The sequence below is a fragment of the Lacerta agilis genome, chromosome 9, assembly GCF_009819535.1.
Source record: "Lacerta agilis isolate rLacAgi1 chromosome 9, rLacAgi1.pri, whole genome shotgun sequence".
NCBI lineage: Eukaryota > Metazoa > Chordata > Lepidosauria > Squamata > Lacertidae > Lacerta > Lacerta agilis.
Window position 1 is genome coordinate 60,236,844 of NC_046320.1, and position 13,484 is coordinate 60,250,327.

At 45.2% G+C, this 13,484-nt stretch overlaps 1 protein-coding gene across 6 annotated transcripts in view; it reads left to right on the forward strand.

Annotated features, from left to right (window-relative positions):
* Positions 1-13,484, forward strand: part of MAPK10 (mitogen-activated protein kinase 10) — a 214,992-nt gene that overhangs the window by 59,825 nt on the left and 141,683 nt on the right. The window lies entirely within an intron of this gene.

The following is a 13,484-nucleotide window of genomic DNA, read 5'->3' on the forward strand; positions in this document are numbered from 1 at the left end:
CAGCTTGTTCCTCCCACTCTCCAAGCCAGCCCTTAGCACTGTGTGCTTTCAATATGTTCCCACACCCTGTCCTACAGCCAGCGGTTTCATGGTAACAAAGCGGATTGCATTTCTAAATGGTAGGTAGAGGCTAGAGAAGGATACGGGCTGGCTGAGTGGCAGGTTCAGTACATACTTTCCCAGCAGAAGATCCCAGCTTCAGTCTCCAACCCTTGCAGGTAAAGTTGAAAAAGTCCTCTTCCTCCAAACCTGGAGAAATTCTGCCTGTCAGTGTAGATAGCACTGTGCTAGTTTGAACCTGTGGTACAGCTTTTTATATTATTGGTTTGTGTCTTTCTGCTTTCAAGCTTCTGAAGCTCAAATGGCCTGTTCGAATAACAACAGAAATAATTCAAGAAGTAGCTTTATCTAGCTCGGGTGAAGCAAAATTCATTTTAGTTCTTGCAAAGAACTCCAGTCATTTAGGGTGCTGGGTGCTGCAAGGAACTTTGTACATGTGAAAAGGATCTAGGAGTCTTGGTAGACCATAAACTTGACATGAGTCAACAGTGTGATGCAGCAGCTAAAAAAGCCAATGCACTTCTGGGCTGCATCAATAGGAGTATAGCATCTAGCTCAAGGGAAGTAATAGTACCACTGTATTCTGCTCTGGTCAGACCTCACCTGGAATACTGTGTCCAGTTCTGGGCACCACAGTTCAAGAAGGATACTGACAAGCTGGAACGTGTCCAGAAGAGGGCAACCAAAATGGTCAAAGGCCTGGAAACGATGCCTTATGAGGAACGGCTTAGGGAGCTGGGTATGTTTAGCCTGGAGAAGAGAAGGTTAAGGGGTGATATGATAGCCATGTTCAAATATATCAAAGGATGTCATATAGAGGAGGGAGAAAGGTTGTTTTCTGCTGCTCCAGAGAAGCGGCCACGGCGCAATGGATTCAAACTACAAAAAAGATTCCACCTAAACATTAGGAAGAACTTCCTGACAGTGAGAGCTGTTCGACAGTGGAATTTGCTACCAAGGTGTGTGGTGGAGTCTCCTTCTTTGGAGGTCTTTAAGCGGAGGCTTGACAGCCATCTGTCAGGAATGCTTTGATGGTGTTTCCTGCTTGGCAGGGGGTTGGACTGGATGGCCCTTGTGGTCTCTTCCAACTCTATGATTCTACAAGGCAGTTGCAAATAAAGCATTTTCCATCCCCTGATCCCAGCCAGAATTCCTGGCTAGCTTGATTTATTCCAGCTTGTTCAATCAATCAATATTTCCTTAATGCACAGGAAGAAAATTGCCTAACAGGCTACTCCATCCCAGGCTTTGTACTCGACTTGCAAGGCAGAGCCTGCTCAGGGAAAAAGAATTAAAGAGGTGGATTGACTGTATGCAGATATGGAAGCTGAGACTTTAAATTCTCCACCTTGTATTGGCCTCTTAGCATCAAGCTTTCAGCAGTTTCCAAGGTTCTTGGTGCACAGGGACACAGCGAAGCCAGCCAGCTATTGATCTGAAGACCAGACTGGATGCAGGACTTGGGGACCAACACCTGCTGTAGCCCATCTTCTGTAGGATGGTCCATTTGCAGTCCCTAGAGCCTTCAGGCTGCTCCTCTCCTTTCTTACCTTCCCTCCCCGAGCATTTAATCAGTATTAAGAGGAAATAAATGGTGCTGCCACCTGTTCTCAGCTTGCCGTGTGGTTCTGGTGGGATTGGGTCACAAACAAAAAGGTATTTGAGGGGCCAGTGCTGCCAGGTGAGCTCACTCAGCTCACTCAGTGGGCATCTTGCCCCAACCCTCTGCTTCTAAGAACTGGCATCACATATAAAGCTAGGAAGAGGAGATCTTGTAGCATCAAAAGGAAAAGTGTGCAGAACTCCCATGTCTGTTGCCCCTATTTTTTCTGTTGCGTTCTGAATGCAACATGGAGAACTGGACTCTGAGAAATAACCACACACACACACATGGCTTGTCCTGCAAGACCTCTGAGTGCATGACAAGGGTGAGCAAAGTGCCATCCCGCCTCTCCGGCTCAGGCTGTTTTATTCACCAAAAGAATTTCTGCACAGGTTCGAAAGAACCAATCACATTTCCCTTAATAGGAACCAATCAGATTCTTTCTGGACATTTTTTTTTTTTACAGTTCAAAGCTACTGGTGGCCGCAGTGCTGGTGCTGCGCCCTTGAAATTGCCAGCAGACTCAGTGGCTTTTAAACTAGAAAAAGAAAAGGAAGGAAGCCTTGCCTCCCCAAGCAGAAATCAGTGCGTCAAACAGTCTGGGCTCCTTTTGCCCTAATTCTTGCTTTGCCTGAAATGCTTAGAATGAGGTGGATGCATAAGTTAAGGCTCTGTTCATGTCTATATTTTCCTTATAATTTGCTTAGGATTCTTTCGATTGCAATTGACCCATAAATATAGAGGTGAAAGCCCGACCCATAATCTCTTCTTAATTCTTATTAATCGTTTGCATCAGCAGGGCTTCTGTGTTTCAGCTGCAGGCACCAAAGTCATACTTTCCTGAGCGTGTAATAGTACCCTTTGGGTCTGCCTTTTCTCCTGCCTGCTGTCCTCCATTTCTCCCCCCCCCCCAGATGATTCCTTGGAATGTTGGTACAGTGATGGTAACAGCCTCAGGGATAGAGCTAGCAGCAGGAGCTGCCATTAGCCACAAGCAGAAGCCATAATTTTTCACATTAATGCTTGGCTCATTTTGGATGGAAGTAGCAGGGAGACGCTAGCTAACCTGTAGCAGGGGCTTGCAGGTATTTCAAGCAAACTCGGAGGCAGAAGACTCAGAGGGGGTTTTCTTCCAGCCTAACTCATGTTTTCTTGCTTTCTTGTTTTACAACTTGTGTATACTGGACGATTCAAATAAAACCTCAAAGAAGGCCACAGAAAAGAATAAAACGATCAAATTATCAGCAAAGAAACAGTTAGAAACAAGTATTCCAAATAAAAATAAAATAAAATCGTCAGTAAGCTAAAACCAAATTAATTAAAACCTATTGCAACTTGTTTGGATAGACTTGGCCAAAGAAAAAGATGTTTTTAGCAGGTGCTGAAAAAGAGCACCTGTGTGATATCAATAGGCAGGGAGTTCCAAAGTGTGCTGCAATAAAAGATTGATTTGGGAATGACAGTTCTGTAGATCGAAGTGGTCAAGTTTGCACATACAGTCATACCTCGGAGGTTGAATGGAATTTGTTCTGGAAGTCCATTTGACTTCCAAAACATTCGGAAACCAAGGCACAGCTTCCAATTGGCTGCAGGAAGCTCTCCATAACAAACTACAGTTCCCAGGGGTATTTGGGGATGACAACCCATGTCTGTTAAGTGCTATAAGAATCTTTAGATGTATAGTGTGAATGTTGCCAGAAGGTCTATGTCTGGCATTAGGCAATGAGGCCAAAATCAAAGGACCAGGAGGGGGCCCAAAGGAGCATTCACAATGGCTGAGATTTCCCCCCTCAAGAATAGGTCACAGCCTTGCTGTGCAAGGTAGAAAGGCTAATGCAGAACTGAGATAAGGTATAGTTTGAGATAAGGAAAGTTTGTGGAATTATCCAAAGCAAAATACAAATACCAAGTGCTATTATTTGGTGTGTTGATGTCCTGGCTTGTTGCTCTTTTGAGCATACTTCAGGATTAATTGTTTGAATAAGGCTTTGAGAGAGAGAGAAAGGTAGCAATATTATTATTCTGAAAAAGAGAGAGAAAGATTTTATCTTGTAAGGTCCTAGTTTTGCTGCATTGTAATAGTGCTGCAACATTATAAGGGGTCATTTGGATTCTGCTATGTTCTCCTGCTACATTGAATGGGAAGAATGTTTGAGCAGGAAACTTCAGAAACTCGCTGGCTCTCAATATCTTCTGTTAACTCCTTTTCTGTAGCAGAGTAAGCACATTCTGCCTTAGAGTGGGATTCTGACTAGCTACTTGCCCCGTTGCATGTTTAGACCTTTTAACCTCCCCACTAAATAAATTCAGACAAGTCTCAAATTTTGGTTTGGTTTTTGGCAGAATTTAGGCCACAACTTTATTTGTGAGTGGTTGCATAGGCTCTGGTTCGACTAGCTCCCTGCACCGTGGCAGGTAGCGCTTACCCAGGGCACCAGCATAGATCAGCCTAGGGTGAACACCTGAAACAGTGGAAAGCCGGGGTCAGGCTAGTCCACCACCCAGATGTCCCCCTGGACTCGGCACGGGCACAACCCCTCTCAGGGTTGACCAAACCATTGTGTCCCTGGATTCCATTAACGGAATACCCTTTGCACAGAGCAGTGCAGGCTAGAGCGTTCTGCCACCCCTATCACATGAACCAGAGCCTATCCGCAACCTTACAAGTTGTGATGATTTGCTACGCAGCAGGTGAAACCCAAATGGCACCAGCCAATCAGCCAAGTGGGGATAATTCTTGCCGTGCCACTGTCCCAACGACAGACGACACACGACGGCATAGCAAGGTCAAGAGCAAGCCCTAAATATAGGGAGAGGTGGGCGGGTGTTCCGGTGCACTGTCCCAAAGAGGAAGCTCAGGGACACATGCATGGACATATATAGGTCCCTTGATCTGTCTGGCTAGCGTCCCATTGGCCTGATTAAACCCAGCATCAAGGGACCTACCAATAGGGTGTTGTGGCTATCCAAACGTTCCCACCCACAACACAGGGTTTGGTTGCCAGGTCGCACCGCAACACGTGCCCTCTTTGAGGGAGGACACGATTTAACCAAACTTGTCTTTGCCAAGCAGTTGGACATGAGCCATGTACAATTGCCAAGAAGCCTTTATGTGACTCCAGGGCCATTCTCATGGCTGCTGGTTCCTCAGGATGGCCCTAAAGCAAATATATTTGTTTGCCATGGCTTTGGAAGATACATGGCTGCTGAAAATACATATGAACATATAAAGATGCCCCAGGGTGTCTCATACCATTGTTACATCTACCTCAGTATTGTATACAGGGATAGGGACGTGTGTGGCGCTGTGGTCTAAACCACTGAGCCTCTTGGGCTTGCAGATCAGAAGGTCGGTGGTTCGAATCCCTGCGATGGGGTGAGCTCCCGTTGCTGCGTCCTAGCTCCTGCCAACCTAGCAATTTGAAAGCACGTCAAAGTGCAAGTAGATAAATAGAGACCGCTCCGGCGGGAAGGTTAATGGCGTTTCTGTGCGCGCTGGTTTCCGTCACGGTGTTCCGTTGTGGCAGAAGCGGTTTAGTCATGACCTGGAAAGCTGTCTTTGGAAAAACACTGGCTCTCTTGGCCTGAAAAAGGAGATGAGTGCCGCATTCCTGTAGTTGCCTTTGACTGGACCCATCCAAGGGTCCTTTACCTTTACCTTTTGTATACAGGGGAAAGAAATTGAGTGGGTGGCATTCAGATAAGTGAACAACCACACCCATGCTTGATTTTTGACCTCAGAATCCACTCACTTTGCAACCCCATGGCACATGTTGAAACTACCACTTGTCAGGTTTCAATGTTTGCTCGGAAGACGTAATGACAGCAGCAGGTGTTTTTTTGTGGTGGTGGTGGGGAGGGTATTAGCCTTCTGATGCAATGTGATGCAAATTCTTATGTGCACCGTTACGATATGTTTTAATTGTTCAACACTGTTTCAACTCTGAATGCAGACTTATTGCTGTTTTATACCTGGCAGATGAATGTAAGAACTGGCTCCATTGAGAAGCCTTTCCTTTGAGGCAGGCATGAGGAACGTCCAGCCCAAGGGACTAATTCAGCCTGGCCCAGGCCCCAGTTTGGCCTGCAAGGCTGTTTCCTCTGAACCATGTCATACGCAGCACCTGGTGTGGGGCAGTTAAAGGTGTGACGGGCAGTTAGAGGTGTAGGGGTTCAGGGTCACGGGGGGGGGGTCAAAGACCCATTACCGTTTCTCCAACAAGGTTCCCTGTTGCCAGCTTCTGATGCCCGTCTCCTAATCAGCATGAGAGCTATTTAGCTGTTGGAGCTAATTGGAGTGAAAAGAGGTGAGTCAGTCACTGAGGACTGGCTCCTAGGTGTTGGGAGATCCTACACACGAGTAGAAATCCAGCAGAGACACATGCCCGACTGGCATGTTCTCTGCCACCACAGCGACTGATACCAAGAGGCATCAGCACACTTCAGGATCAGCAGAGTATAAGCAGTCAGCATTCAGACTCAGTAGCACAGCTTTTGGCTAAACTACGTTTATTTACATATACACACTCAGAGCATTGTAACCCAGCTCCTTCCTCTTTAGCATCAGACAGCAAAGAGAAAAAAACAAAAGGACAAATGTCCTACATCACAGAAACACAGTAATAAAAACATCCTGTCTCCGTCACTTCCCACAATGTGGAATGAAAACATACACCGTCATGTGATAGAAACAATCCCATGACTGCAACATGGGGAATGAATCCTAACACTAGGGTCACTCTAGAGAAGGCATGCAGGAAGAACACTGAAGATGAGTTCTTTTGTATGCTGCAAAGCTACAGCATTAAGGAACACTGAAAGCAACAGTTTCTTCATTTACAAGAGAACGGTGGGCAAGTTCTGTTATGTATAATGGAACTTCAAAATAAATAAATAAAATACAACTTCAATTACTCCGAAGTGATATTGGAGCACTCCAAATAATTTGCCCATGCACAGAAAATAGATCTAGCTGAAGGAAAATGCATGGAGATCTGCATTGTTTGTTGCAATGTATCCCCAATGATTCTTATTATAAGTTTATTGTATAATGTTAGAAGGTTCTGTCATCTTAGATGGGTATGTGGTTGTGAGGGGGCGGGACTGTGACTGTCCTGAAGGGATCATGCGGTTCTAAACTGGTCACTACACTGCTGCTGTCAGTGCACAGTTGGGAGCCTTGAAGTGCCCTCCTGATTTATTGGCAAGAGAGGCTTTGCTGTCAGTGCGTATCAGCTGATAGGCAGTGACATCAAGTGTGTTGGCTTCCCATGGGGATCTCTGTTGCTGGTCCGTGCTCTTTATAGCATAGCTTGCTGCACTATGAAAGAAAAATTGGTCACCAGATGTCATGATAATATCAGTGGGGGTGGGGGTGGGGATCCAGGATTTGGCCTTCCGGCCTGATCCAGTTTCTCCACTCCTGATGTGGGGTGATAAGAAAGGTTTCCTGAGATCTATCATGGACTGTTCACAAATACATGCAAATCCTTGACGCTGTAGTCTTCTAGCGATGAGCATGCATGTGTGTACTAGCCCCGAGACATTTGCTTAATTCATTTAACTATAATGGTGGTGAATCCAGCCTCTGGAAATAAAATTTCGCCAAAATAAAACAGCAAAATAATAAGTCTGCATTCAGAGTTGAAACAGTGTCGAACAATTAAAACATGTTTCCGAGCACAATTCAAATTGTTGGTGCTGACCTTTAAAGCCCTAAACGGCCTCGGTTCTGTATACCTGAAGGAGCGTCTCCACCCCCATCATTCAGCCCGGACACTGAGATCCAGCGCCGAGGGCCTTCTGGCAGTTCCCTCACTGCGAGAAGCAAAGTTACAGGGAACCAGGCAGAGGGCCTCCTCGGTAGTGGTGCCCGCCCTGTGGAACGCCCTCCCATCACAGGTCAAGTAGATAAACAACTACCTTACATTCAGAAGACATCTGAAGGCAGCCCTGTTCAAGGACATAAAAAATAAAAAAATCCTTCAGTAGCACCTTAGAGACCAACATGCACATGAAAGCTCATACCAAGAACAAACTTAGTTGGTCTCTAAGGTGCTACTGAAGGATTTTTTTTATTTTTTATTTTGTTTTGACTATGGCAGAGCAACACGGCTACCTACCTGTAACTGTTCAAGGAAGTTTTTAATGTGTGATATTTTCATGTATTTTAATCTCTGTTGGAAGACGCCCAGAGTGGCTGGGGAAACCCAGCCAGATGGGCGGGGTAGAAATAAATAATAATAATAATAATAATAATAATAATAATAATAATAATAATAATGTAAATATATCGCAACGGTGCACATAAGAATTTCCATCACACTGCTCATGAGGCAGTGCAGAATATAAGTCTTCAGGGCTTGTCAAAAGACGTGGCTTTACAGAAGTTATACTACAGCTGCAGAGCCTCCACCGAGAAGTCTTGTCACCGTTGCCTGCAAATTCTGGTCTGGATTGACAGGCCAGAAGGCAGGGCTTATGATGCCAACCTTGGGGTTCAGGTAGATTCATATCCTTCAGAAAACCTGGCCCTAGGTCATATGGGGCTTTAGGGTACGGTGTGAGGAACCTTTGGGCCTCCGAATGTTGCTAAACTACAGCTCCCATCAGCCCAGCAAGCATGGTGAATGGCAAGGGATGATGGGAGTTGAAGTTCAGCAACATTGGGGGTGCGACAGAGGTTCTTCAAACCTGTTTTAGAGGTTAACACCGGCGCTTCAAGTTGAGCAGCCACCACACAGGTACCACAATGGGAATTGATTTCCGTTATTAGTGTCACTCTTGAAAACTAAAGGCACCACAGAACTGCCAGATTAAATTAAATTTATTGAGGTTCCCACCCCAATGATGTCAGATCATGGAAAGAGAAAATAGTGTACAGATGAATAATGTTAATAATTACCTGCTGGTGTCTGGCATGGTTATATGTACATATAATTTGAGAAATAGGCTGCTCCTTATCTTGAAGGCAAAATAAGATTCTGTAGACATTTTCTGTTGACATCAATGGAAACATAAGCAGGCCCCAGGCTCTGTTATTATAAAAACGGGTAATTAACCAGTAACATTTAAAAAACAAATAGAGATGAGGGTGATTTCCTTTGGATAACCTTCAAATCCGCAATGCATTGATAAATATAAAAATCATTCTGCAGACTTAATTCTCATTGAAACAGCTGATGACATTTTGTAGACTGCCAGAGGTTGTTGGGCTTTCCACATAAGACCTTAGGATACCTTTGTTGGAAATGACGTCAATCTATAATGAAACAAATAAGCGGGCAAGACAGGACACAGTCTGGAAACGATGTTCTCCGCTTGCTTTTTTTTCCAGGCAACAATGACAATGTGCTCACCTGATTCTACAGCTGCTTTAGCATATGAAAGGGCAAATAGTTCACATGCTGTATGGTGCCCAGCCCCGTTTCACTCATTTGCATGGCAAGTTCCCAACCCCCCCCCCCCAGGTAGAAATAATGACACATGACACAATTATTTAAGGTTAATGGGCTAAAAAAAAAAAGGCCACAACTTTATTGGTTACAGGTGATGAGCTGTATTGGCTTAGGCATTGGATTTATATCTGACTTCAGCCCATCTGCTAGAAGTCTGGGAAGGGTTAACAACCAGTAGGGGGAGTCCTGCTGATGCACATCAACTAGGAGCTCCCCTGGGGTCACCGATAGGGGGCATGCCTTAGGCCCTAGCCTCCCTAGGCTTCGGACAGGGCCACGCCCCCCGGAATCCTTTAACAGACTACCCTTCAATATGCGGGGCAGGTGATGGCGCTACCTCCCCTCTTTCCATCTACAGAACTATTCCAATGCCTAACCGCCAAAAAGTTGTGACGATTTGCTACGAGGTAGGCGAAAAACCAAGTGGCTGGTGCCAATTTGCCAAGTGGAAAAATTCCTACCAGGCCCCTCAACGGCGACCAACCAAAGTCCATAGCAAGGTCAAAGAAAGAAACCTTAAAGGGTGGGAGGGTGGGAAAACCGGAGCAGCTGGAAGGCGGAAAAGAGGGAGATCCCTGGCTGCGTCCTGCCTTTATGGGGCAGGCCACACCCCCTGACCAACCCGATTGGCCGGCCAGGGGTGTGACGCAGCCGGGAATCCCCCAGTCGAACAGGCAGGGCTGGCCTCCCACCCACTGCACACGTAGGGGAGGTCGTGAAACCCGCAGTCTCACCTCCTCCTTAAGGCGGAAGTGGCTTTACTAAATTTCTTACACTTACACTGTTCTCTTCCTCTAAGTAGCCTGGATTACCCAATCCGTCTCTCCTTCCTGTAAACTTCAGTAGGCTGAGTTTTAGCCCTCGAGCTGCACTAAATGTCTTCAGAGTGATCTTACATTTTGGATTCTGATTTGCTCTGTGAGTTATTCAGGATGGCGTGCCACACTTATGTACTTCTCATACACTATTTATGCTTGTAAGAATTCCTCACAGTGAACATCAACTTTAATCGAATTCATGAAGAGCTATCCCAGGATGCTCTGCTCTGAATTCTAAAGAGGACTTGATTGTTCTCTCTCTGGCTGGTAATGATACTCTGAGAAAATGAAGTATTATTAGAAAATCAGGTAACTGCCTTAACTGGTTATCCACTACGTTTGTGAAGGATAACGTTCAGTTCATGCTAGAAAAGATGAAAAGTCCACCATCTGAAGCTTGTAATATTGTCATGACTGTAAACCTGGAAACCAGGTGTTGTCTCTGCACACAACAACAATTAATAATCAATGCTTAATTATTTGAAGAAAGTGGCAGTGGAGGTTCCCACCTCCTTGAAGTCACCTTCTGATATCACCCTACTTTCATGCCTAAAACATGGTATCGCCGTTGGGAACATGCCTTATATGTGGGTTTCACATTTTGGTTTGGAAGTAAACTATGGTTTGCAAGAACTACAGCTTGTACAATTCAGATACCATAGCAAACTATGTTTAACACCTGTCATTAATGGTGTTAGACCATGTGAAGGGAGAGGAAAGGGCTGGGTTGCACACCTAAAGCATCTTCCCAATGGTCAAACCATGGTTGAGTTACGATCTCTGAACTGAGCCATAGAAGCTCTCTTCCCTAATCTCTGGTGTGTAGACCATTTGTGGTCACACCTTGGTGAGGGAAAAGTACTTTGGACATGGCCCAGGGTACTTTCTTACATCCTAGGGCTGTGCCAGGTGGGCGGGGTATGTATGTATGTACAGTATGTATGTATGTACAAATAAATAAATAAATAAATAAATAAATACAGGTTGGGTGGCAGAACAGTGAGGAGAGCTGGCATGCACAGAGTAAGATGATTGGTAATGCACCTTTTAAATACAAACATTTTTTTTTTTTTAATAAGAATTTATTAGCATTTTTCTATAACAACATATACCCACACCCACACCTACAATTAAACAAATGCAAAACAAATAAAACAAATACAAACAATGTCAAGTTATCTTACTGCATCTTTCTAAAAAAAAAAAAAATTTCTATTTCCATATCTTGACTATGACTTCCCCTGCCTTTTCACCTTCGATTTTATATCCTTAATCTACTTTATAACCATTTCTCCTGAGAAAAGAAAAGAAAATTAAATTCAATTGTATAATTACATTCAATTTATATCTTCAACATTTTGCTAAGAATACATCGTCATAATAATACCTCGTCGTAATTCTTCTTCACTTATTCTTATCGATTTCTTATCTTAATCTACATCTTAATCTTAATCCATAAACTTAATCCACTAAAATTCACTTTGCTTATACTCCACCTCACAGATCTTCACAAATCATTCACATCAAGTCTATCTCTTCTATCCTTAAGACCACTGCTAATAACATAAAAACTTGAAATATCTCCTTTCATGTTCGAATAAAAAATATAAAAAGAAATATTGTTGACAGTATTCGCCCTCCGATTTCAATTTACCATAACAGGCTACTTTAAATTTTACTTAATGCTTCACCCCACACCCCCTCTGTCCATTATTCTTCTTCTGTTGGCATCAGCACTGAACTTCCATGTAGCTTCCCTCTCCAAACGTCCACAGATCCAGGCACAGTCCAAACCTCTCCTTGCCACGAGTTCAGGGGTGTCCATCTCATCATCCCTCAGCTTCTTCGGTTCTTTGTAGCATTCCTTTTCTTCTTGTAAATACCTTAATTCTCTGTCCCTGGCCCCCGAGCTCACACCTCGGGGACTGGATATAAAAAATCTTGACGTCGCCTTGGGGCTGCCACCCCCAAAAAGCGAATTTCTTCTCCGAAGTAGCTCACTCATTTCTCTCCATCTTTCCATCCACCCTCTCAGCTCCTTGGCAAGGCTTTCTTCCAAAGTGTCAAAAGTTTTAAAAGCCTCCTCTGTGGGCAATTGGTTCCATTTCAGACCCCCACACAAGACTTTGACTTTTCTACAAAGCAGTTCCACCTTCAAGGCAGTGAGTCTCTGTTCATCTGTTAGTCCAGAGTTCAATACCAGTTCAAGGATGAAGCCCAACATACTGGCAGAGGAGGAGGAAGTGGGTATCATATTTCTACTCCTGCCTCTTTGTTCGTCGCCATTTTCCTGAGCTGGAGCACAAATACCGCAACTTTAAATGGAGATATTTTCCTCTAGTTAACTTCCCCAAAAAAGAGATTGCCAGTCTCATGTGTCAATTTTAAATACTTTGTAACCAGTTCTGTAGCAGTAGTCACTCAAATTGGTTAGTTTGAGCTCGAAGGGAGGGAGGCAGGCTGCCTTTCTCCTTCCCCCCGGATCGTTCCGAAAACACGAATTCTAATCAGATTCTTTACTCACGACCACCGGGTTCCTTTAGCTCCATTCTTCAAAGGTAGAACTTAGACGCTCACCGCGGGCTTTGTCGCCGCATTTGCATCCCGGTTGGGGCATGTCCCCGAAGCCCGGCTCCGTTTTCCCTTCACCCCCACTCCCCCTTTACAGGGGGGGCGAGGGAAGGGTTCGGAGCCTCCGCGGGCGCTGCCGGGGAGCCCAGGGTGCGGGACGCTCTTCCCGCACCCCAACCGGAGCCCCGCTTTGCGGTAGCGGGGCTCCTAACCCCCGGGATGGACAGGGCGCTTCGGACCCGAAGCAGCCCTCGACCACCCGGCGATTGCGTCGCCGCCGGAAGTCTAAATACAAACATTTATTAAATAAGTTCAATAGTGCTGAAACACATTGTATAGCAATTTGTGTGTTGGACTTGGACTGGGGAGACCTGGGTTCCAATGAAGCTCATTAGGTGGCTGATTGAAAAGCCCGCTGATATGCCTCAAATAAATAAAATTGCACCCTGAAATATATTTGTGAGAACAGTTTAATGGGGCCTGGCCTTTACAACAGTGTTTTCTTTAGCTTGCAGTCAGCCAAAGCTTCAGAATCATAGGGGATTGCTTGATAGAACTGAACTGCTGTGACGCCACAGAAACCCCCATAGCCTACGGAATCAGCCTGTTGGGTGTCTACTCAGATTTCCCTTGGTGCTCACTTGTTGGGAGATAAAATGGGGACAGGGGAGAAGACTGAGAGGACAGGGGGGAGACCAATATACAGTTCCATGTAGGACAGGTGTGGGGAACCTTTGGCCCTCCAGATGCTGCTGAACAACAACTCCCATCAGCCCCAGAAAGTGTGGCCAAGGAAGATGGGGCAACAACATCTGGAGATTCAAGGGTTACCCATACCTGCTGCAAGGACAACTGAGATTCCAATCTGATCTGTCAGCTGATGAGGTAAATTGCCCTGCCTGAAAGACCAGCTGCCGGGCAGGGGAAGATTTAGGAAGCTGACTGCTATAATGCCAAAGGTTTGAGGCTGTGTTC